The sequence below is a fragment of the Emydura macquarii genome, unplaced genomic scaffold, assembly GCF_026122565.2.
Source record: "Emydura macquarii macquarii isolate MOO-44397 ecotype Brisbane River unplaced genomic scaffold, CSIRO-AGI_Emac_v2 contig_1348, whole genome shotgun sequence".
Lineage (NCBI taxonomy): Eukaryota > Metazoa > Chordata > Testudines > Chelidae > Emydura > Emydura macquarii.
The window spans coordinates 8,438,349-8,465,313 of record NW_027131485.1 but is presented as its reverse complement, the minus strand read 5'-3'; the positions used below and the strand labels follow the sequence as shown (position 1 = coordinate 8,465,313).

Here is a 26,965-nt window from a genome sequence, read left to right as displayed (position 1 = left end):
TAAAAAGGCTGTTTGTGGTTGCAAATGAAAGGGGTTTATGATGTCTCTTTATGGGCAGGGGCTAGAAGTTTGAGTAAAGGGCCAGAGAGAGGCCTAGAGAAACCTGAGGATGGAACCTGAGCTGGGCTGCCTGAAAGAAGCCTAAGGAAAAGCTGGCAAGCCTTTCAGCTGTTAACACTAATCAGTCACTCTGAATTTTTCAAATGGTAAGTAACTGGACCCTTGTTCAAGTTACTACAAATAATCATAATTTTGTTGCAAAACTAGAGAATAGACTGGGGATGTGATTACTGTGGAACTAAGTTTTACTTACAAAATTGCAAGCTTTTCACTGTGGAATCATTTTGAAGACTAAATATGCTTACAAGTGAATTGCATATTATGTGTTTTTGTATTTAATTTTGGAAAAACATTTGTAGTATTTTTTTCAGCTGTCTTTGTTTGTTCTTCTTTCCTACCCCTTTATCCCTGGGAGGGGTGAACAGTGGATTTTTTTTAGGTTTGGGGAAAAGTGACAACAATCCTACTACTTAAACACTTCCATGAGCTACCATGATTTGATGAAGTACTTGCTACAGCAGGTGATATTGCCAAATGTGGCTGAACATATATTGTCCTGCCATGTTAGTCTCAGAATGAGCAGTAATGTCACTCTTCTATCCTACTTCTCACCCAATGAGCTAGTGCTTTGCATATAACTAATGCTCACAACAGTCCTGGGAAGTAAATAGAAGGTATATGAAGGACACAACTGAAATGCACCAACCTCCCTTCCAGTGAGCTGGAATAGAGGTGATGTTTAACAGGGGACAGCTACAGTACAGGCTAGGAAGAGCAGAAGAAAGCCAGGGGGACAGTTAAATCTATAAGGGAATTGAGGGAGAAACCCAAGCTGGAATTTGGGCAGAAAAGTAGGGTTAACATTTCCCAACAGTGCATTGGGTAAGTTAATGACCATAAAGTGGTCAGACCCTTGGTGTTTCATCTGACCTGTGAGCTGCCATTTTCAAGAGCACAGTTTCCCATTACACTACACGTGGGCATTGACCCAATGTGACTGAGAGGAAAGAGTTCCATCTCTTCACCCAGCACAACTACTCCTTGTGCTATGAGTGTCTCTCATCTGAGCACAGACCTAGCGAGGCCTTGCTCAGCTCATGACTCTAACACAGTGGTTCTCAACCTATTTTCCCTTGTGGGCTGCATATGCAGCTCTCTGTGTTATGTGGGCCGTATCCACACACACACACTATATATATATATACACACACACACTACCCGTATGGCCCTGAGGATGTCATGTGGGCTGTAGTGTGTGGTGATTGGGCTACAAGTGACATGTGGGCCACAGGTTGAAAACCACTGCTCTAATAGGATCTCAGTCTGAGACTGCATGGCTGTACTGCTTTCTGGAAGGGTATATGAAAAACAAATTCATATCAACAAATAAAGACTCAGGTATCTGAATACTTGCACTATATACACGGCGGTGGGGACTCGGGTTTGGAAGTATCTGAGGCTTGTAGGGGTGGTGAGAGGAATCTGGGTAATCTTTAAATGCAACCGTTGTGGAGTACAAAAGAGCACAGCCACCCTATATTGATTTCAGAAAAATAGATCCACTCTCTACTGACCCTTTACCTATTTAAACTGGAAAACTGCGAGGAAGTATGGAGATCCCCTATTCTGTGTACATACCCTGAGAACTGGCCAAAGACTTTCTTTGACTCAGTTCTCTGTGAGAAAACAAAGAAAACTTGTACAAATCAAACACATCAGTGATATTTCCTCTGTCTGGTTATCATTTAGTTAGGACTATGATAAACCTTACACTACAAAAGCTTCAATATGAAGTAAATTATCTGTGTGTAGCAAATTAAGATTAGACACATTTTTGAGGCTGGGAGTTTATCCAGATTGAGAGGAAGCAAATTTCATTCTCTAAGTGCATTTCTACTCTCCTGGGGTTAAAATTGGCTCTCTTCAGTTCTGGAGAGGTATTGATTTGACAGCCATGGAAAAGCATTGAATTCTCATTCCATAGTCCAGCTGTGGAGCAGTTTTGCTGAAGTGAGAGCAATTGAGATGGTACATGCTCCAGTAGTAAAAATATCAGGTGAAAACCTGACCCCACTGAAGTTGATGATGGAATTTTGCCATTGCTTTCAGCAGGGTCAGGATTTCACCCATCAACGTAAGTCTGTAGAGGCTCATACAAACGGTTCATTTAAAACACATTTGTGTTGTGTTTCTGTCCCTTTTTCCATTTTCCTTTTAATAGTGAAACCAGGTAAGAATAGGAACAGCTGAAACATATGTGAAATCAACAGGCTTGAAATAAAAAGGAGAGACCCTGCCCCTTTCATGAGATTCTGTGTATATATTTGAAACTATAGGTTGTTTTGATGGTTTTCAGAAGTAATTGCTTTACCGATAATCTAGAATATGGAACAAAACTCTGGCAGAAGAAGGAGATAGTATGGTCTATTGTCTAGAGCATGGGACTGGGAATTGAGGGACCTGGGTTTTTATCCTTAACCTGCTCTGTAACCTTGTGCTTCTGTTTCCCTTCCTACCCTTTGCCTCTATTGTGCATCTAGACTGAAAGCTTTTTTGGAGCAGGAGCTGTTATCTCACTGTGTTTGTAAAGCACTTAGCATCATGAGGTCTGGTCTTGGTTGGGGGTCTTCAGATGCTACTATAATATAAATCACCATGGCATGCTTCAACCATTAGTATGTAGAGAGATACACTGTGAAAATAGTTGAGATATCCATTTTAATGATAATGGAAACTGATGCAGAGAAACCTGCAACTGGGATTGGTTTATCTCATTATATTTCTGTGGGATTTTTGTTCTTCCAGATCATACGCTTCAGGAAATAATGTATGAACTCTTCAAGGAGTAAAAGGTTTCACCACATGCTATGTGGATCAAATCTCCCTGGGGCTCACTCCCTGTCTCATAAATGTGTAGTTCGTGTTTCTAATGGCTTTGACAGAATATTCAGTAACTGTCAGAATTTCTAGCCTCAGTGCTATGATTGAGTCCAGAGGGAAGGATTTTGAGCCCATAACGCAGTAGGTAACATTTAAGTTACTTTCTGATACTGCATCAATTATTTTACAACCTACACAGCCACTGGTTTTGAGACTGTCAATAAAAAAATATATCAGAATGAATCTAATGGCATTTGAGTTTCCCTTTAATTTTTGCAATTCTGCTTTGCTCTTGGCAATTTGAGAGATGGAAGAGGGGTTGGAGAGGGAGGTCTGAAAGATACAGTCAAATGAAGCATTCTGTTCTGAAAGAAAGGAGTTCTGTATTTCTTGTGCCTCAGGATCAGCCCCACACTCTTAAATTTATTGTGGCCTTTAGGCACAATCCTAGCAACAGGTGTTATGAAAGCAGCCTTCCCCTAGTGGCAACCCTGGCAGGCATTGTACCTCAGCCAACTTTAAGTACAATTGTTGGCCAAAATCTTGTTTTTGAAATGTATGTAAAAACAGAGCCACAAACCCCCCCCCCCTTCCTACCAAAAGACACATCAGTCTGAATCAAAAGCTAAAACCTCAAACTGACTCTTACTGTTCTACCCTTTTAAATGTTCATTCAAGTCTGTCTGCACTTTGTATAATTTTAAGATTGTTTGTAAATGTCTGTACTATGTCCACTGGCCAGTTTATCTGTTAATTTTACCTGCTTCCAATATATTTGCAAAAATCCTATTCTAAGTACAAAAGCCACACTGTGCAATGTAATCTATCTAATTGTGAAAGACACTGTCAAAAATGAAATAAGGTTTGCTCTAAAAATAATATGTAAGTTCTTCAGCTAGGAGTTGGCCCTGAGTGATTGAAGTGTGAATGGCCGAACAATTGAGTTGGGTATAGACAAAAAGAGTGATTGAACAATTGGTCTGAGTAAGGGATATCGAAACAGACATGAAGAAAACACCAGCCTCACCTAAAACGCTTGAGGGAAGAAGAAAGAAGCAAAGATGATCAAACGGCTGAAGAGGAACCCACCCTGATAACTTTGGAGCCAGCACATTTCAAAGGACAAAATCTGATCAGGCTTGCAACAATGTGGGTGATTAAGGATCACACCAAGAATGCAGTTGCAGCATGACAATGCAAAACCCATAGACTGACATGGGGTCCTTTCCCTATTAAAATGGGACAAGAAGATGAAGGCTGGAGGTTCGGGTCTACACCATCACATCAGCCAGGAGTACCGATGCGCATCGGCAGAACCTTGCTCCTCATCCTCATGCTCTAGTTACCTGGCCAGTGACTATCAAGAGGCTGGTAACTGACATCTGGAAGATCCCTATGTATGTTTGTCTGTCTCCCTGTCTGTGTATGCCTGTCAGTCTGTGTGAGTGTGAATGAAAGCATCAATTGAAACGTGTCTCTGTAATTGTAGTATTGATATAATGTTAATACTGTTTTCCTAGTGTTTACATTATTATTAATGCTATTTCACTAAGTAAAGCACAATATTAATGTTGTTACAGTGTTGATACTTTTCTTTTCTTTGATACTCTACAGAAGTTTCTGTGTTCACAATGCGGCTTGTTGCCTTATCCCCTAATAAGATCCTGTAATATTTGTTATTTGGGTAACACAATGCTCTCCTGTCTCTCCCCTGACTCCAGAGGCATGATTTGCTGCTGGCCAATGCCTCTGAAGACTGGAACCAACTCCCCACCTATTCCTTGCTCTCTTCATGCCCCTGGCTGGCTCTGGTGGGGAGTAAGTGGTCTTAATCCTGTGCGTTTGGACTTGAGGGCCTGGAAACATCCATGGGCCTATAAGTGCGTGTGTTGTCCAAGACATAATCTATCCTGCTGACACAGAGAAGATGTCCAAAGCCACGACCTTCTCCCTTCATGATCTGCTTTTACAAATGAAAAAAATTACTTGGGTCCTGATTCAGCAAGGCACTTAAACTTGTATTTAAACTTATACCCATGTTTCAGTGGTTGGCGGAATAGGCATGGATTTATGCACTCAAGTCCCATGGACTTTTTGCTGAATTGGGGCCTTGGTCTTGCTATCCTGTCTCTTGTATTTGCAGAGTAAACCTTCTCCTTGAATATAACTTTCTCACTATTTTGTTTGAACTAAAATAAATCATTGTGTATGCATATTGATGTTCTTATCCCATCCACTGGTGGGGAAGTCAGCATTAATCCTATCCAATATGTCTACATGGATTTGTTACACAAAAACTCAGACCAGTACAGCAAGATGGGAAAGTGGAAGGGAGTGTAAAATATTCCTGACATGAATAGAAACAACTGTAAAAAGTGACCCACTCCATCCCCTCCAAAACAATGCTACGACTTGCCGACCCATGCACAAATTATTTTTAAATACACCAGAGTTATGAACACCAGAGTTATGAACTGACCAGTCACCCACACACCTCATTTTGAACCAGAAGTACACAACCAGGCAGCAACGAAGGCTTCCCCCTCCTCCCCCCACCCCCCAAAAAAAAAAAAAAAAAAAAAAGGCCAATAAGTACAGTGTTGTGCTAAATATAAACTACTAAAAAAATTAAGGGAAAGTTTAAAAAAAGATTTGACAAGGTAAGGAAACATTTTCTTTCCATATGTCATTTAAACTAAGGGTTAAAAGCAGCATTTTTCTTCTGCATAATAAAGTTTCAAAGCTGTATTAAGTCAATGTTCAGTTGTAAACTTTTGAAAGAACAACCATACAATTTTGTTCAGAGTTACAAAATGTTCAGAGTTACAAACAACCTCTATTCCCCAAGTGTTTGTAACTCTGAGGTTCTACTGTTGTGTGTGTGTGTGTGTGTGTGTGTGTGTGTGTGTGTGTGAGAGAATGAGAGAGATGACTCTGCCATGGAGGCTCTTGACTAAGGACAAGGACACTCTGGAGTTAAGTTGGTCCTCCAGTTCTCATTGCACTTTCCAGAATCCTCCAGACTTTCCATCCCCTCTATGGGAACTGGAGGGCTGGGAACTTGGAGTTGAATTCAATTCCACAGACACCATCTTCTTGGCCTCAGGTTTACAGCATAACGGATAGAGAGATAAAACTGTTACCTGCAAAAAGATGAGCCAGTGTCACCAGCTTGCACCACAAGTGCAGGTTTTAATTCCACACAAAGCAACCTCGCCCCGTGTTTCCTGTAACTGCTTCGATTGTGCACTTCGCTCTAATCAGCGTAATGCTAGCCCAGAGATGGGAGGTGGGCAGCTCCCCCTGACCCGCCTTTTTAAAAATGCTAAACATGTGGTATGAAACTGAAAACAGAAAATCGTACAAATCTGGGGAAACAACCTTGTTGCTAATAGACCAATAGCATAAAATGTCACAAAGCATCCTCCACTGACTGGTTCCCCTTCCCCCTTTACCTAAAGGCTAATGCCTAGCACAGATTGTGTGAGGCCAGCTGAGTGTTCAGTAACAACAACCCCTGCAGGGCTTGGTTAAATAAATAAATGCTGGCCAGCTTGTAGACTAGTTGCTGTGGTATGGGGCTCCAGTGATGTGGTAGGATGGAGGATATACCAGGTGGAGATAGAGTCTTGGTGGCTCCTGCTCAATCTACTCTAAATTGTGGCAGGCGGTAACCCAGATTCCCTCATTTTCCATCTTCCTAACTGGGGCAAGGACCTAGGTGCTTCTGAAAAGAGGGGGAGCAGGGGTCCTTCCGCCTTGATAAGGGATTCACCTCCCTTCATCTTTGCTCTTTGTCAGGAGTTTGATGTTACATTGATGGTAACAAAACCAAACATCATAAAACATTTTAAGCAGTCAATGGGGATTGGGGCCCGTGTTGTTCTTAATTGGATAATGCCCATCCCTCCCTAGTGTGGCTTTTTCTTGTACCGCTGAACGAGCAGTGTTTTTTCAGACCTTAGCTCAGTTCATTTGAAATGATGCTATTTTTAATGGATGCGTTTCATACTGTATTTTCATTCCTCTTCAGCAGGAAAGGAAAGAATACAGCACAGTTCTGTAGGGTTTTCCCCCCTTTTACACTGTTTCTAGGGGCCAAGAATGGATAATTGTTCATGCTTCTAGGACATTTTTAGACTAGTCTTGGATTGGGGAGTTTAAGTAGCTCCATATTTCTCATGGGAAAGCTTATGTTATAATGTAACCATAGCTTTCCTAGGCCCCTGGGTCCATGCAGATATTTTTTCAGCAATCAGCTATACATCTTTAAATAGGCTTTTCTGCTTTACATCCTTCCAAGTGACACCTCCTTATTCTAGAGTTTTATAGGGGGGAAAATGCCCAGTTGATCTGCTTAACTGGAGCCAGTTAGATCAGTGACAAATTTGCTTGCCCCTAATAAATAACTGGAAAGCTAATACCTGGCTTGTTTAATGGCAAGCTGGGAAGACACTAAATTTTGAGTTGGGGTCTGTGACAGGGCTTGATATGCTGTCACTCGAATCCCCAAAGCGATCAGATAGCAAGTGTCAAAAATCAAGAAGGGGGTGGGGATAATAGGTGCCTATATTAGAAAAAGCCCTGGATATCAGGACTGTCCCTATAAAACTGGGACATCTGATTACCCTACCACCAACATGGATTAAGTGGGACTTAAACAGAGGATCAATTAACAAGCTGGGCCACAGTGGAAGGGCTAATTAGAGGGAAAAACAACCCCAGCAGCTGTGAGCTGATAAGGGGAAGAGTGGACAGTTTGATAGAAGGCAGAGCTGGCTGCTGCTGCTAGTATGTTCCCTTTCTCCCAAGAAGTAAAAGGGGGAGCTGACTAGGACTTGTAAAGAACACTACAGGCAATGACCTGCAAGAACATTGTAATAAAGTGTAGTGGCGGGGCTGTAGGGAATATGGCCTGTACCTAAGGTGAGAGAGACTCACAGGGGACGACTATGTGACCAATCTCAATGACTATAGGAAGGTGGTAATTCATTATTTTAATCTATAAGGAAACATGGTTGTGCAATCCAAAAATGATGCTACTACCCTAACTCCTTCAGCTCTGAGGGCTGCCCTATTCCAGTCTCAGATATGCAGGTGCATCTTGAAAAATCCAATTCTGCCGGTCTGTGGATCGAAGAGTGAACCAGCAAGGCTGGGAAAGATAGCTAGCGGCAGATCTTCTTACATGGAGTGAAATCCTTGCTAAAGCTGAGTAATTCAGTTCTGTGCAAGAGAAGTGTGGTGGCTGAGAAGATGTAATTCATCCTGTAACTTGGAGCATCCACTATCTGCTGAAATAATAGCTCCTGCTTCTCTATGCCAGTTGTGTGTAACACAGGGGACACTGGATGTATGTAAATACTGATCCCTTCGTCTTCCCTTAGCTTGGCCACACTTCTGTCCTGTCTTCCACATCATCTTAAAGCAGACTGACAGAGTCTGCAGTGTGCTGTGGCTGTGCAGTCACTACCACACGACTTCACTGTAGAGTTGTAGAAAAACAACTTTCTCTTTCTCTGTTGCTATGGCAAGAGTGATCGATAAGAAAGCAGTTAGCCTTATCGCCTCAGCTTGTGTGTCCATCAAATCTCCTAAGCTAAGCAGGTTTGGGCTGGGTTATTAGTAACATGAATTACCTTTGAGAAACATCCGGGTACTATCCAGTAGTACTTTCTGAGTCAGTACTGAAAGTGTCCCTCAGGTGACTAAAACTGAGCTATTAAATATGTTGTGGCATATTTTCACTCGAAGAGTAGGATTGATACCCTGGTGTCCTTGCCATATGACTTTCTGCCATGTAAACTACCTCTGCAGTTTCAGTTGCATACAGCATTTTTCTTCATTCTTGTCTTAGCCGCTTACATGGTGCTGTTTGCATACCAAGGTATAGGTGCTACTTTCCATTCTTGGGAAGACTAGCCTTCAGCAATGGTTGAGATCATCCCTATGCATGGTCTATATATCTGTTGGCTAAAGCTTTTGGGAATCTTTCAGGTTGAGGTACTCCATCAATGTAGCTATTGTCAGATATTACAGTAGAGGAGTGTGACAGAATGCTGGGAACCAACAGCTGAGCCGGGACTCTGATCACTTAAATGCCAATTAATTCCTCAGGGAGGGGACCTGACTCTGACTAATTAGCAGATGAGAATGGGCTGGGGAGGACTGAAGGGCTAATTAGCCTGTTGATGCAGAAGGTAGAAAGGGGCATAGAAAGGAAGTTCTAGGAGGAGAGAGAATCAGGTTAGCAGAGCCAGACCCAAGAAGGATGTCTGGGTGGAGAGAGCTCGTCCCTCTCCACTTCTTGGCAGAGGAATGCCGGATGCTGTAAATGATGTGGTGTGTAGGTCAGTAAAGATGGTGGAAAGGCAATGTGCCTGGCGGTTAACAATTGAACATCACTAAATAGCCTGTGTAGACGGAGGAGAAGACAGAAGCCGGATCTCGCCCTTCACAAAGAATCTAAAATACTGTTTGTTGACAATGAATTTTCATTCTCCTTTGTTGTTGTGTGATGATGCCTGCCTTGCAAGAAAACAGATAGCTTCATTCTTTTCATGTGTCTGCCAATAGGAGACTAGTAAGACTTGTGTCAAATCAGCAAGTCGCTTGAGGGTGGCCTTTAAAGCATGTCCATGAAGGTGGCACTTAGCTTATGACAACTAAAGACTGTTTTCTAATTTTTGCTGAGTTCTGGTTTTGCCTCCCAGATTGCAGCATTTCTCTTATCAGATGGTTGTAATGACAGTTTATTCCTTGCACTTTGAAGATGTCAAAGCGCTTGTAAGTCCCTAGGGGAAAACTTGGCGTTGTCACTGTTCATAAAGTGTCCAAGGGAGATAAACATACTGTTCTTTCAAAAACCCCAATGCCTTAGAGCACTACTAGGTTGAAGTTAAGCATTTAGAAGTCAAGAAATGACAGTTATGTTTGTACATACAACCTTTACTCTGCCCATCTGAGCATTGTCAGAGTCTTTGATTACATGATTAATAATAGAAATGTCCATTTTTTTCTATGATTCCTCCATATGCACAGCTGACTGTTCTTATGCAGTAGACTACAGACTAAATATGACAGTACATCCTGCAAACACTTACTGCATGTGTAACTGTACTCATACTGAAGTCAGTAGGACTACTCATGTGAGTAAATACTTGGAAGGATGTGTCCCAAGCTAACTTTGCAGTTCATGGCTCACCCCCTGAACTGCATCTAAGAGAAGCTATGCTGTCGGTTGGAGAAAAGAATTATATGTACATGATTATTGACTAAAGGCAGAGCCCTGTACATATACAGTGCTCCAGTGATATCTATGGCTCTGTGAGAAGCGTGCTCCCTGCAGTCCTAAATCAATCAACACAAAGTTCTCACCTACATACTCAGGAGGACTAGGTTGTTACAAGCTTTGCTGGGGTATAAGGAAGAAAGTGATTGATTGGTAGAATATGGGTAGCCCAGATTGTGGCAGTTGGCACTACTTCCCCAATTCCTACCCCCATGCACAAGTAGGCAGGGAGGAATGGGAAGTAGAAAGAGTTCTGGCATTGTCCTTCCCCCACTCGCTGGCTGGATTAGAGGTCTGGGCATATGGACAGGAGTAATTTGCTGCACAGAAGAGAGTGAAGTGATTTATTCCTCTTGCAGGGCAGGAGAGAAGCTGGGGTGAAATTATGATTTAGAGTCACAGTTTGTTCTGTGGTTCTCTCCAAAGGTGGTGTAGTTACATACTAACCTTCATTCAGGGCAGGCTGTGAGTTTACAATCTAGCTGTTGGCAATGGCTGTCTCTGTGCAACATTTCAGTTTCCCACTTTCAGTCATTTGTGCTCTGATGCTTTTTAAAAAAAAAAAAAAAAAAAAAAAAACCCGACCAAAACCTCCTAGCAAATGGTTGGACCTCCCCGATGAGTTCCCAAACTTTTAAAAAAGTTGTCTTCAGAGAGAGACCAAGCACAGGAAATTTCACCCTGACCAGTGAAAGTTTGGGAAGTACATTAATACAGGGACTTAGCATGGGAATGCTCATACAAACTTTGCTATGAAATATTTTGATATGCGGTGAAACAGTGCTGTTTAACTGAAAAATTATCTATGAACAAATCTATTATTCTGTCACGTTTTAAGGAAACATACTTGAACCATAAACTGTCCTGTGTTTGTGAAATGATTTTTGTCCACTTTCCTGCTTTATACATGTTTAGATATTTAAGGAGGCACCTACAAGTATAGCACGGACACGCACTCACGCAATCTGGAAATCAAGTCCTGGATTGGCAGGGAACCATCACCAAGCAGTGATCTCTCACGGTAGGAAAAAAATGTATTGTAGACAGTCTAGCAAAGTGCTGATGCTTCTTGAAGCAATCTTGCCAGTCAGCAACCACTGTGGGTAGAAACAGAAACCTGGCTGTTCTAAAAACTGAAGACACTCTGGCACTCTCCCCGCCGGCTACAGTTATTAAAAATATGCTGAAGTAGCACCATCCAGCAGCCTGAAATACTTCAGACAGCGTGATGATAACCCATCCACTCCTGTCATCCTCATAGCATGGTAGAAATGAAAAAAAAACCAAAAAAAAAAACCCATGACGTTCTGAGGATAATGTGGAAAAGTTTCTCACTACCTTTCAGCAAAATCGATGTCTGTGCTGGGGACAGGGAGCTTTTGAAAAACTTGTGCTGCCTATCTGAGGGTTGAAAACCTAGAGGAGCAGACTTCTGAGACACTGAGTTCTGATGTGCCTGATTGGAAAGGCTAAATAAAGTTAGTGTTTCATTCCTGAGTTTGAAATACCATGGAGGCATGCGTTAGCCATGGGGAGGAAAATCAGAAAGAGAGAGACTTTACAATTAAACTGTTTCAAATTCAGTAAGCTCTTTGTCTTTGCTCTAGATTAGTTACTCCTGGGAACTGGCATAACTACTATTTAGAAATGGAAAACTAATTCTGCAAAGACTTGTGCATGTGCATTGCTCATGTAAGTAGTCGTACTTTACTCCTCAGGACTATTCTCATGTGTAACTTCACGCAGGTGTTTAAGGTTGTATAAGTTGTACTGCACTAGTATATGTAAACAGTATGTCTCTCTCCCTACTGTGGACACAGTTACACTGGTATAATGAAAGCCCTGTCTATGCTAAAATGGTTTACCAGTATAGTTATGCTAGTACTCCATCCTATTGGAGATATGGCTTATACCAGCAAAAATAGTTCTTTTGCCATATAACTTATACCAGTTCCCTGAATGAAACAAGCTAAAGGACATTTTTTTGCCAGTATAACTGCAGCTAAACTAGGGCTTTTGCTGGCTTAGCTATATTGGTGAGGGGTGTGACTTTTTTCATAGCTATGTAGACCAGTCTTAAGTCTTTGCAGAACTGGAATCAAAAGCAGCTTTGATCAGCTGCCAGTCATTAATGGAAGCCCCCCTATAAAAGTTAGGGTTTCATTATCTGTGTAGTTTAGCCAAAGTAAATCATCAACTTACCTATGACACTTACCTGAAATTTTATAATGACAGGTTTTACAATTAACACCTAATACTATTAACTGAAATGAACTGAAAGAAAAAAGTTCTCCCTCTTTCTATTGGTTTACATTGTGAATTTGGCAGTGCTTGGTCTAGTTTGCTGGTGAGTGCTATCAGATGAATTGGAGTAACAAAGCATGAGGTCCAGTTAAGCTGGTCTGGGACTGTAAGATTCCTGTCCACATAAGCAGGTGATACAGTTAAGTGATATCCACGTAAGTGGAGACCACCATATGCAGACATATGCCTTGCAGGAGACCCTAACAGACATGGAACGCCTGAGTTTCAGATATGCTAAGCATGAGCGCACTCAGGGAAGTGAGCAGACAGATGCCCTCTTGTGGTCGGAGCTTGTGGAATTGTTGATAAGATTTGCAGCAGAGGATGACTATCCCTCACATATTTTATAATTGTCCAAAGAATCTGCCCTTCTGCTGTTTCATCTGACAGCCACCAAATCCACTGTAGGGTGTAGAATTATTATTTAAACCAGTGTGTTGTCATGAACAAGCCATTGTTTCTGAACAGACATGGGAGGTACTTTAGGCTGGCTTTGATATCCTGTTCTGCTGGCATCTGAGAGCAGCAGCATTACGCAGTGTCCAAATGGAGTATTCCATTCAGCCAATTAGCAGTTAAATATGCTCATCTAGCCCTCTTCTGGAGGGAAGGCATGCCAAAATAAGAGCTACTACCGGAACCGCTTGCAGAGGAAAATGCTAAACAAGCTTCTCTGTAGCATTTTGTCTGTAGATAAACACTAATGTGTTTAGACCTTAAACAAAAAAATAGGTGAAATCCTATTGTAGGTTTAATGATGTAAGGAAGAGACATGCACCAACGAGCTTCATTCATAGTGCCTGATGTTGCAGAGGGCAAGCAATTCCTGCAAAGCTGGTGAAGCCTGCAGGTGTCTGTGGATAATTCCCATTACAATGTACTCCTGATCCTTTGGCAGAGCTACTGCATAGGGAGAAGTTGCCCATCCACACGAGAAATAAATTGATATCAAAACCTTGGATTTGAAATCCCCTCCCTTAAGAATTCTGGGTAATCCTAGTTCTGGAACCAAATTCTGTGTGTGAAGCTTTAGTCATAATACCATCCTTCCTCATTAGTTTTTCCCTAAAACAATTACTCCTGAGATAGTTTCCCTATGTATGCAGCAACATCATAACCGTACAGTTTGAGCATTAAAACAATGCTAAATATTATTTAACATATGATAAATGCTAACAATTGGTTGGATCTATTGCGACTAATTTTATTAATACTCTGATCTGTTTCACCAACGAATTAGTTATTTGGGTAAAGACTTTTTCTGATAATTGTAAAATACTTTCAGATATTTTGTGGGGAATCATTTTAGACTCATAGACTTTAAGGCCAGAAGGGACCATCAAGATTATTTAGTCTGACTTCCTGCACATTGCAGGCTACAGAACCTTACTCACCTGCTTCTGTAACAGACCCCTAACCTCTGGCTGAGTTACTGAAGTCCTGAAATCATGATTTTAAGATGTCAAGTTACAGGGAATCCACCATTTACACTAGTTTAAACCTGCAGGTGACCCAGGCCCCATGCTGCAGAGGAAAGCAAAAAACTGCCAGATTTCTGCCAATCTGACCTGGGGAAAATTCCTTCCCAATGCAGGGATGCTGGAACTTTGGGTGCTGGGGGTGCAGGAGCACCCCTTGGCTTGAAATGGTTTCAATCAAATACAGGGGTTTATAGTTTTTGTTCAATGGCTTTCAGCACTCCCACTGTAAAAATTGTTCCAACGCCCAACCCCAAATATGGTGATCAGTTGACCCTGAGCATTTTGGCAAGACTCAACAGCCAAACGCCAGGAAAGAATTCTGTGTAATAACTCTTCACTTTCACCATCTAGTATCCCATCATTGGCCAGTGGGGAATTTGCTATTAGCAGTCACAGATAGTCTCATCATACCATGCCCTCCATAAACTCATCAAGCTTGAAGCCAGTTAGGTTTTTTTGCACCCCACTGCTCCCCTTGGAAGGCTGTCCTGGAACTTCACTCCTCTGGTTAGGAATCTTTATCTAAATTCAAGCCTAAATTTGTTGATGATCAGTTTATATCCATTCGTTCTTGTGTCAACGTTGGTGCAACATTTTAACATTGTCAAGATTTAAATTCTATTGAAAAGACACAAAGTCAGTTTGACTACTCTAACTTCAAGTTAAGCCTCTAAGCACCTCCACAAATGCAAAGGAGGCTAATTGCCCAGTGTGTTCCAGAGGGAGTATCGTGGTCATGGGACAGCAGGTATGAACACCAAGCATTGCTACGTGCAGGCTAAAGGGTCTGAGTTAAGGAACCCGAGGGTTAAGGAAGTTAGAATCCCATTGAAAGCCAAAGGGAGTTAAGCACCTAACTCCTATAGGCCCCTTAGACAATCCCAGCTGGAATGTCTGTTTTGAGAGGTTTTAGTCAGCCCCTTGAAGGTATGGGAACATGCTTTCTGTGGTTTGAGTACAATATGCATGATGGAATGAATTAATGAATGTTTAGCTGAATGATGATAGCAGTGATTGATATCTAAGGCTGTGGTTATGGTACAGTACAAGTGGTGTTGCTGTAACATATGAGCCCTTCTGACACTGAATTATGTTTTCAAATGACACACTCCCTTCTGCAACTCATAGAACGATGGATGGTAAGTTTCACTGCGTACTTTACTGACCAACTGACAGTCTCTGAATAGTGGCTGATAATACTGTGATGACCTTGTGGCGAGGATAACAGAGCTGCAAAGAAAAAAAGGAGCAAAGAAGAACAAGGACAAAATATACAAATCATACTGGAGATAAAGAAATGCTCAGGCTTATGATGGCAGTTCTTGGGGTATCACATGATACTGTAGCTCATTATCTTGCAGTGAAATACACAGATTAGACATACCAGTTTAAGAAACAATTCTGAACCACAAGAGCTAGGCGAAATAATTTTGCAATGTAGTTAATTCTGGTAGTGAACTAAAATAGCAGTGAAGACTGAAACACCTGAGTAGTGAATACCCTATATGTGCAGTCTATTGGCTCATAATCCTTGAGCCTCTTCCTCTTTTATGGTTATGCACAGGCAGGATTAAATTATAACACAAGTATGGTACTGGTGATACAGGATCAAATTCTCAACTGGTGTAAATAGTTGTGGCTTCATTGAATTCAAGAACTTTACACCAATTTACACCATCTGAGAATCTGGCCTAAAAGTCTGTTTTATATCAAGTTAGACTAGTTCACATTTATTCCCACTGCTCTGAACTGAGTGGCAATCTTGTCTCCATGCTGAACAAAGAGTGAACAAAGAGGTAGTGTGTAGTTAACTTTGGAGGTTTTGTTGTAGGCGGATAGTATGTTGAGGATAAACCACAGACCTCATAAAGTCACACTGTTTTACCCAGGCTTCCAAAGGTTACAATTTATCCATGATGCCATTACATTTTAGTGCACTCAGTGGATTATGTGGATTGAAGGATGCGTATCTGTTCATTTCCAAGTGTGCACATAAACCTTTTCATTGTTAATGAGAGTTACATAATAAATGCATTAAGAGGAGAATAACTCTCTGATTCTGGAACAGTTTTCTGCTAATCTAAAGAGAGGGTGGGGTAGAGGAGGGTTAAAGCTGGAAGAAAAATTTAACTTAATGGGGAAAGAAACCCTCTCATTTAAAATTTGATTCTGTAGACAAAGAATAGTTGGTTTTCACTTTATAAAACGTTAAGCTTTTGAATAGTTCTATGAAAAATACCCCATTCCTATGAATAATGTTCCTAATTTTCCAATTACTGTATGTATTAGTTGAGAATATTTACTAAAGAATGAATAATAGAATTCATTATCTTGATTTTTCTTAAAACTGGAATTTGCTGAAGGCACTTCGTCTATTCCCATTATTGTATCATACAGTTTTTGTAAAACCAGTAATTAACAGGCTTGACACTTTTTGTTCTAAATTTGAAAAAAAAATCCTCATTTTGTTAATACTCAGTGTAATTTCCCTAGTTACCTTTTCCAGTGAAAAATGTTTACCACAAATAGTGTAATGTATGTAGCGGAAAAGTTAAAAGAATTGGATTCTGTCCTCAAGTGTGTTATTAGCATGCTCTTCTTGAATACATTAGTTGACTGATCTATTAGCGGTACAAGGTGTTACTGCCTGCTTAAATTACTCCATAATGAAAACTAAGCATTGTGCAGAAGATTAATCAATTATGTTATGAGGACACTGAAGCTGGAGGGGGAAGGCTTTTTTTTTTTTTTTTTTTTTTTTTTTAAACTACTGCTGTTGCTGGCTATAACTCCTGCTGCAACTTTTATATAGTGGTGCAGAGTCCAGGGACAATCTTGTAAATGGTTGAAATGAACATACACTGACATTGATTCCTTTAAAGGACCTGTTTTAAATAACCTAGTGGCTCCAGGATTGGATTTGGGTAGAGTATAATGGAGCAGATACAGAATCACTTGAATTCCAATATATAGGCTTCAGTGGCTCAGCAAGTATTCTGGGTGAGGTTTCAACACAAGACGTAAGTGGGGGCCACACAGAGCAGTGACAGTGTGGAGAGAAATATTAACCTCTCAGAAAACAGGGAAAGCCATAGTACAAGGAGCTGGGGGAATGTAGTTTCTGGCTAAATATCAAGTTGACAAACATAATGTGCAAATATAACTCTTCTATACATGACACTTTCTTATGTATTTTAAAACCTACATATGAAAGGAAGATCACCAGGGTTTAAACTTCTCTGTTTTGAAAGAGCTTGTTTGGATAAAGAGTTGGGATGAACCACTTTCCATCTGGGGTAGATCTATCGGGTTTGTGTTTCACAAACAAATGTTATTTTTACTTGCAGCTGTGGTGTAAACTTTAATGGAGTCCAACGCCAAGAGGGACCCCTGTGATCATCTAATCTGACCTCCTGTACAACACAGGCCAGAGAATGTCTCCAAAATAATTCCTTGATCAGATTTTTTAGAAAAAAATCTAATCTTGATTTAAAAATGGAGACTCCACCACCACCCGTGGTACATTGTTCCAATGGTTAATTACCCTCACTGTCAAAAATGTACATCTTATTTCCAGTATGAATTTGTCTGGCTTCAGCTTCCAGCCATTGAATTGTGTTACACCTTTCTCTGCTAGATTGACGAGCCGATTATTAATTATTTCTTGCTCAGGTAGGTACTGAGACTGTAATCAAGTCACCGCTTAACCTTCCCTTTGTTAAACTATAAAAGCTCAATCTTTCACCATAAGGCATGTTTTCTAATCCTTACATCATTCTCCTGGCTCTTTTATGAACCCTCTCCAATTTATCTACATCCTTTTTGAGTTGTGGAGTCCAGAGCTGGACACAGTATTCCAGCACTCTAGTGCCAAGTACTGAGGTAAAATAACCTCTCTGCTCCTTGTTTAGCAGGAGTCCCTGTTTAGGTATCCAGCCATTGCATTAGCTCTTTTGGCCACAGCAGCACATTGGGAACTCAAGTTCAGCTGATTATCCACCAGGCCCCTCAGATCTCTTAGAATCACTGCTTCCCAGGGTAGAATCCCCCATTCTGTAAGTATGGCCTACATTCATTTGTTCCTATATGTGTGCATTTACATTTAAATGTATTAGGAAGCATATTGTTGCTTTTGCTCAGTTTACCAAGTGATCCAGATCACTCTGAATCAGTGTCCTGTCCTCTTCGTCATTTACAACTCTCCCAGTTTTTGTCATCTGCAAACTTTGAGTGATTTTTATGTTTTGTTCCAGGTCATTGATTTAAAAAAAAAACAAAACAGTGCAGAGCCATGAACTGATCCCTGGAGGACACCCCCGACACCCCTCCTCCCCCCCCCGGAAACACATCTGCTTTATGACTTTTCCCTGTTTACAATTACATTGAGACTTATCAGTTAGCCAGTTTTTAATCATTTTAATGTGCGCCATGTTGATTTTATATTATTCTAGTTTTTGTCAAAAAGTCGTGTTGGTACCAAGTCAAATACCTCACAGAAGTTGAAGTATATTACATCAATGATATTCCTTTACCAACCAAATTTATAATCTCATTTAAAAAATTGTTAGTTTGACAGGGTCTATTTTCCATAAACCCACGCTAATTTGCCTTAATTACATTATCCTCCTTTAATTCTTTATTAATAGATTCTCATATCAGCAGCTCCATTATCTTACCTGGAATCAAAGTCAGACTGACAGGCTTATAAATATCCAGGTCATCCTGTGTACCTTTTTGAAAAAATTGGCACAACATTAGCTTTCTTAAGTCTTCTGGAACTTCTCCAGTGCTCCAACAATTTATTGAAAATGAACATTAATAGTTCAGCAAGCTCCTCAGCCAGCTCTTTTAAAACTTTAGGATACAAGTTATCTTGACCTGCACTTTTAAAAATGTTTCACTTTAGTAGCTTCTATTTAAACATTCCCCAGAGATACAAGTGGAATGTGAAGTGTTATCACCATATAATGAGACTATATAATCTGTTCTTTACCCCAAATGAAGAACAGAAATATTTACAGAACACTTCTGCTTTTTCTGCATTATCATAGATAATTGTACCAATTCTAGTATCTAGTAATGGACCAATACCATTGTCAGAATTTTTTGTTTCTAATATATTTAAATGATTCCTTGTTGTCCTTAACTCTGCTGGCCATAGGGTGTACCTTTGCTTTCCTTATCAATTTTCTACATTTTTGAACTTCAGATTTATATTCATTACTACCAACTTCCTCTTTCTTCCATTGGTCAAGATGGGTTTTTTTTTTTTTTGTTTTTTTTTAAATAAAGTATAGCCGCCTTCACTTCCCATTTAGACCAAGTCACTTTTTGAAGCAGCACAACCTTCTACCTTAATTGTGGCTTTTTGGGAATCTAACAGTGTTCTTAAATTATTCCCAATTATCATTCACATTTTTCTGATTAAGGTCTTCATCCCAGCTGATGTGGCTCTTAACTGTTTTAGTTTTGTGAAATTGGCCCTATTAAAGTATATATATCATTGGTCTGGACTTGATCACATTTACAGTGTGCAAGGAGAATAAAGTCTCAATCACTGGTACCTAAGTTACCATTAATTTTTAGTCCAATGATGAGTTTCTCTTTATCTGTTTGCAGAAGGTCTAATAAAGAATTCCCCTGTGTTGGCTGAAGAAGTATTTGAGTTAGGAAATTTCCATCTGTTTAGAAATTTCAAGGATGTCTTTATTCTGGTAGTTTGAGACCTCCAGCATGTCACTCAGATCGAAGTCCCCCGTGATCACAGTTTGTTTTTGCTACATATTATAGATAGGCATGTAAGGAATCCGTCATTCTGTTTACTAGTGTGATTTGGTGGCCTGTAGCAGACAAGAACTAATATCCAATCTTGTGCTTTACCTGTTAGGACATTGATCCATAACTCAGAAGAAAATTATCTTGAATGTTTATCAGTGACTTGGAAACAGGTAATGCCATTTTTTTATATCAAGTGCCACTTTCCCTCCCCCTTTGCCCACTTGATCCTTCCTAAATAGGTTATAATTATTGATTTTAACATTCCAGTTGTATGAATCATCCCACCCAATGTTGACTTATGCCCAATAAGTAATACCAACTAGATAGAATTTATGCCCATAAATGAGCAATTCCAATTCCTCTCGTTTGTTACCTACACTCCTAGCCTTGGTATACAGGCAGTTCAAGGACTACTTCTTCTCATCATGTCCTTTGGATCTTGCATGGGTGGTGTATATAAAAGGCTGGGGGGGGCTAAAACTCCCCCAAAAAAGGCGGGTCATGAAGGGGGGAAATGTGGCACATGCGGCGCAGGTCACCCCTCTAGAGATCCTTCTGCCACTCACTCCTCTCCGCCCCCTCCTCCCCTCCCATTGCTTGTCTAATTCAGGAAAAATTGGTGAGGCTGTGGCCCTCCTGTTCTGAGAAGGGAGCGGGGAGGAGTGAGTGGTGGCTGGGGGGGGGAGGGGCGGGGCCACGGTCCAGGTGCCGGTGGCGCCTCCCACTTCTGGGGAGCTTCTGATGCTCGCATGTGAGCCTCCGCAAACAAAAGACTCATGCACTGCTTATGGGTTCTTGATTAATTTTGTTCTCAACATCTCAATTTTGTGCTAAGTGAGTTCTCATATTTTCTCTTTATACTTTTCCATTTCGTTATTAGTTTAATACCCTCATGACTACTCTAGTCAGTCTGTACTCAAGAAGATTGGTTTCCCTTCTTCTGAGGTGGAGGTCATCCAAACTATACAACCTCCTCTCCTCATAGAAGATGGACCAATGTTCCACAAAGCCAAAGCTCTCCACACTATACCCCTTACTGACCAGCAGTTCACTTCCAGAATCTTCTTTTGTCTTCCTTTGCTCATGGGACACAATGGATCTCAGAAGATCATGTGGACATTCTTTTTCAACAGCCTTCCGAGTTCCCTATAATCCTCTACCATCTGTCTTATCCCAGGACGCAGTGTCATTAGTACCAATATGACCCATGAACTTGGCTGTCGAGTAGAGGTCTTTGCCACATGTAAGTCATGACTGGGGGAAAAAACCATATATATAGACCATGATCTGTGGAGATGTAAGTGCATTTCTGGATACATAACAAACTATTTATGCCTGTATGGTTTGTAGAGCTAGATCCCCAGCTGGTGTAAATCAGCATAGCTCCACTGAAGTTACACCAGGTGAGCATCTTGTCCCGTATTCTTTTGCTGAACTAACTGAATTGGGGATCTCTAACGGGATCAAGGAAGATAGAGTATGCAGCACTCAGATAGGCCTTTCTAACAATTTGGTTTAACTTAAGCTGAAGAGCTATTTAAAAAAAAAAAAAAAAAGTCTCCATATTGCTGTGTATTATGAAAGAGGTTGCATATCTGAACAACTGTGAAGGATTAGTAACAATAAAAACAAATTATACGTAAAATCAAAAGGGAATTTATATATTGTTTCTGCCAAGTTGACAGAGTAAAATAAAACCCACAAGATGTACCAATACAATATATTGACGTCTGGCAGTAAGTAGTATTTTAAATAAAATTAGCCGAACAGCCTTAAAATGTCAAATAATAAACATCTTCATACACTAGAGGCTCATCTCATGTCACTCAGAAATATTAGACTCTTTGTATAATCATAATGCTTTAACATGCAGTGGAAAGACCCACATGAAAACCAGAATAGTACGTTTATTCTGTTCATCCCATTGAATTATGTTCTTTGGTGTCTCTCACCAAATTTTGCATTTTTTTTTACCTTATCTATAATTGTCAATGTTATTGAAACAAGAGTACAAAAAACAGATGAAAGTATTGTGGTATGTCTTAGTAGAGCGAATAAAGTAAAGGTAATCCAAAAGGCAAGAGCGACCCAAGTCAGTAATAAGGGTAGGTGAGCAGAGACTGGTCCTTCTTTTTAAAGGCATCATCCACTTATAAACATCTGTCATAGCTGTTAGTGACCTGGTGCTCCCCTCTATTGGATGGTGTGTAGTGGAGCCAAATTGCACGAATTAAGTGGAAACTGGACATGGGGCTGAATGAAGGCGGAGGGAGTGAAGCTATGTGGAATGTCCCCACCCCCTCAAAAGTCATCATTGGCCTGCCTGCACGAAATGTAATATACCCACACGTGGCAAAATGGGACTTTTAGGCTGCAGGGGGGAGAAGTGGGGAACATCCATTCTGCGTAGCAAGTTTCCTCTCTGACACAGTGCCTATAGCACCTAAAAAGAAAACTTTGCTAATGCTGCTTTGAGCAGCATTAATTCCTCTGAACTCCATGAGTGCTGCTGTTGGTAGAGAAGGGATGGCAGATTAGCAAAGGATCTAGCAGCTTTGTAATGCTGGACAGTGGGAATCTGGGAGCACACACGAAAACAGAGCATCTCTGAACAGTTAAGCAGAGTTTCCCATGGCTGAGGCCTTGGTTACAGCCACTGACTTTCCTGGACATGTTTCCTGCTCCTTCTGTACTGGCACCAACATAATCTGGTCCAACTAGAACAGAACACTTTATAATGTGCATCCGCCAGCTGTTTAATGTGTGAGTAAGCCCATGTTCTGAGTTTCTCCTTCCCCCATCGATTTACATATTGATGGGACTAAAGAGAAGTTAGAAAGAATAAAAACATCTACACTCCAATTGGAAGTGTGATTACAGCTCAGAGTGATGTACAAGTGATAGCTTTAATCTATCTTGGATGACTAAAAATAGCAGTGAAGACAACTACATGTGCTTCAGCACGGGCCGTAAAAGTCCACTTGGCAATCTGCGTATGTAGTTGTGTTATTAGCCTCTGCTGCAGCCCATGCACTGGATCTTCACTGTTACTTTTGGCCATGCTAGCTAGATTAAAGGTAGTGCAGGTGTGCCTACCCGAGGTGCAATCACACCTTTGATTGCAGTGACAACATAGATCGCTGAGGTCCATAGTCAGCTTCAGGGACGAAGGCACTTCTGTAATTGAGCATTAAACACCTTCTTTCATTTTATAGGCTTGTGTTCTTGCCTTGCTCACTTGGGTATCCCGATGATTTAGCCATTTACAACTTTGAGGTAAGGAAGTCCTGTACGGACTATGCTACGTGGTGAGACGAAAATGGAAACTGACATGTCTAAGCCTTTGGAGCCAGCATAACTGGAGAAAGGGTGGAAACTGGAGAAGGTTAGCTACGAAAATATTCTGAATTTGGAAGCATAATATATTCTAGGTCTAAGGGAAACAGAATATTCCTGCTACATTGATCAGTATGGTGCTAATCGTGGGTGCTGCTGCTGTTAGCATTGTCAAGCAGGAGACAAGCGTTTGATTTCTTTTCTTGGTCTTTCACTCTCCAGGATGACACAGCTCTTAGGCTATATAAATCCTAGACTCTAAAACAAACAAATCTCAGACCATCACATTAGCACCAGTGCAGTTCTATTGATGGTGGCCCTAGCATATACTGGCTGCTGCTACTTTCACCACTGTGGTGTTGTCTAACCTTCTTTAAGGCAGGTCCAGACAACATCCTATTTAGAAATCTCAGCCCTGTCCACACTAGCACTCCTTTTTGCCCATTGCTACTGTTTTGGAGCTACATTGGTGCTAGCACAGCAGTGGTGAGGGGTTCCCTGTGGAGGAGAGTCTGCTGGGAGGCAGTCAGACACTCCTCTTGCCATGATAAAGCGGTGAGGAGGACTCCAGTTTCAAGACAAGGGGTGAATAGGTGACCTTTGTGGGAGATTGAAGTGACGGACGTTTGAGGACCTTGAAGATGTACCCCAAAGAGGCATCTTGCTTTTTAAACATTTTGTTATCCTATAGATGGTTTTGTGATTATTTTTTCTGAGTGTGGCTTTTTGTTTTTCCTCTGTGTTCTGTCAGTAAGTGGTGCTGGGAAACAGTATATTTAGACATGGGCCTGAATCAAAATCCTGGATACTTCTGAGCTTGGGACTTTGAAATGTGAATCTAAACGTTTCTACTGTTTTGGATTCAGAGTTGAGATTCTGCCCGTGACAGAGAGGGGTTTGAGTGGTTAATATGAATCTGGTTCTGGGGTGTATGGTTAGGGCTCACCTGGGTGAGATCCTGGCCCCACTGGAGTCAGGGGCAAAGCTTTCATTGACTTCAGTGCTGTGCTCTAGCTAGTGTGCTAAAAATGGCAATGTAGCTGGGGGTAGCGTGAGTGGCAGCTCAGGCTAGCTGCCTGCAAACATGCTGGCCTAGACTCCTCGGGTACATACTTGGGCAGCTAGCCCAAGTCGCTACCCTTGGCTACATTGTTAGGTGAGCTAATGAGTGTCTGTCTACCTGTGCTGGGAAGCACACTTCCAGCTGCAGTGCAGACATACACTTACTGAGGGTATTAGCCCCATTACTACCTTACATAGGTGGACTAGTGCACTTGTAACAGATCAAATGAGAGAGAGAGAATGTTTCGTGGGTTCCTGCTGGCACCTGATAAATCTGTGCCTTTCAGAAAGCAATCTGTTGCATTTGGTCAATAAACTCTTATCGATCTGGGAACAGATACAATACATTATCTGTCTCAAGCAGTTATGGGTTACCCCAGCAGAAATTTCTGCCGTGGCTTAAAATGGGACCTGTGGATGCAGAGGAGGAGGGCTGTTGAGAGAAGTAATTAACATTATTGAAAATAGAACTTGTTCCTGTGAGGGCTGACTGAACACATGAGCTCTGTTTACATTTTGTTGTGAAATAGATTTTAATAACACCACAGGCAAATTGTGATGGAAAAGAACAAATCACCAGCATGGAGAGGTTTTTAAAATGTTTTATTTATAGCCTTTTAATAAGGGTGCAGAGTAGATTCTATGTGATACATTAGTTCTGAAGTAAATTTAGAAAGTTACCAAAGAAAAGCTCCAAAGTACCTTAGCTTGTGTTTAGATTAAATAATACATCCACGTGATGCTGGCAATTTGAAAAGAGTGACGCTTTCAATTTAAACTAACAGTTTCAATTTGGGCATCTGAACTCTATATTTAACTCTTTTTTTCCCAACTAACAAATGAAATGCTTGCTTTGAAGTAAGAAAATTATTTTCATTTATTTAAGAGAATCTTCCTTCTAAAACCTGGGTCCTCAGAGAGCATTTGAAAATTTCTTGGGTAGTTTGCTCTAAGCTTAATATATATAGCAGATATTACCGTTTATATATGAAACACCAGAGTCATGACTTATTAATCAGCTTTCTCTTACAATGATAAACTTTTGCCAGTATAAATGCTACCTTTTCCCTGAAGTGTGTGGTGTTCTCTGGGTAACACATTCCTGAAAATACAGTTATACTCTCAAAAGCAACTGAGTTAAAAAGGATGGCATCTTTGTATCCCACATTTTGTTTCTCTGTGATTCCATTCCAAATTTGCTATTTGTAGTTTAAATAAATGTTTCTTAACTCCTAATACTGTAGATTTTTTCCCCTAGTATCTGAAAATCAAGCTGTGATTTTCCTCATACACAACAGCAGTACTATTCCACAACTAACAGTCAGCAATTCCTATCAGTGGTGTGTGAACAGGAAGAGTTCAGCTTGCTTTCTCAGAGCTATTTGATACTGCATTTCTAACCAGAGTAAAATGTCATACCTGCTTACTGTAGTGATATAAGTGTGTTAACCATGAGTATTTGCAGAGAGCATGTCTGTGAAGTAATAATATACCATTTTAATAGTTGCTTCCTTGACCATAAATACACTTTTCCCTAGAGATGGAATATAATTTTTTTCTCAGCTCTTATTTATAACTCTTTGAATTATACAGACAAGATAAGTTTGCTGCTGCTCATACAAGGTGTGACAGTTGGCATTCACCTGCCCATAATTCATATTTGATTCAAAGAATTAATGGTAAGGATAAATTATAAATATCGGGTATCTCCAAAAGTCTTGCAGCAATAAAACAAAATCTTTCACTTGTCTTTAGCAATGTAGTATAAAGAAGTCAGACTGCTTGTACCCTTTCTGTAATCCATTGTCCAAGTATTAGTCCTAGATACTAGATTATTCAAAGAATCAGGCCAACTGTAAGGAACAGAATATCACAGGCTGCTTTGTCATTATGTCCCACCTTCATTTTTTAGCCAGGTGTACTTCTGCACAGTTTACATATGTGGTATTGAACTTGTACATGGGTGAAACTTCCCATGTATAAAGCGATAGCTCAGAATGGTGCCTAAATAACAATCCGAGACCTCACCTTTTGTAACTGTTGCAGACTTATCACAGATAGCATTACTGTGAGCTTTTCCATATCTCTCTGCCATTGTGCTTTAACCCTCACCTGGAGTGGTCATCGTGAGGGGTGAGAAGGGAATTCAGTCTCCGTGCCAATTTCAATCCATGGTCTGGGTATCTAAATGAACAGAGCAAAACATAGGTGACAGTGTTTCTTCTAATGAGTTAAGAACCAGAGAACTTGGATCCAGATCTGGCTTTCAAATTGATCCTCCAAAGGTTGGTATTCTTTGATCTGTGGTTTTGGTTCAAACCCATCTTTACTTTTAATCAATGGTTTTGTAATCTCTGAAATAATTCTTATGTATCCTCATTTTGTGTTCTCTCTGTTAAAGGGAAGGTAACTAAAGACTCTGAGATGGGAAGCTGGAACAAGACAGTAGCATACAATGACTGATGGGTGTTTGAACAGTTGCCATCCAATTGTTTGATCAGTTCTATTTTCTGTGCAATAAGGTATCTTGCATATCAAATCAGTTTCTGTTTCTAAATCTATTGTATGTAATTGTTAAGAATTAGTAATTAAGGCGTTAACTTCAGTCTTAATGTACTAGTGCTAACCTTAAGATTCCTGATGTTAATTATGTCGATTACTCTAAAGATGATTGCTGAACTATATCTCTGAAGCTTTCTGAAAGTGAATTGCTTCAGTACTTCTGACACTATCTCATTAAAATTGTTCTCAGAGATTTGGCTTGACTTCTTAC

General features: G+C 40.6%; 1 long non-coding RNA gene across 1 annotated transcript; it reads left to right on the top strand.

Moving 5' to 3' along the window:
* The first annotated feature begins 44 nt into the window (after window positions 1-44).
* On the top strand, window positions 45-26,940 carry LOC137155304 (uncharacterized). Its single transcript, XR_010920407.1, has 3 exons — window positions 45-206; window positions 11,147-11,252; window positions 26,594-26,940. It is a non-coding gene; the product is annotated as an uncharacterized lncRNA (long non-coding RNA).
* Window positions 26,941-26,965: the final 25 nt, after the last annotated feature.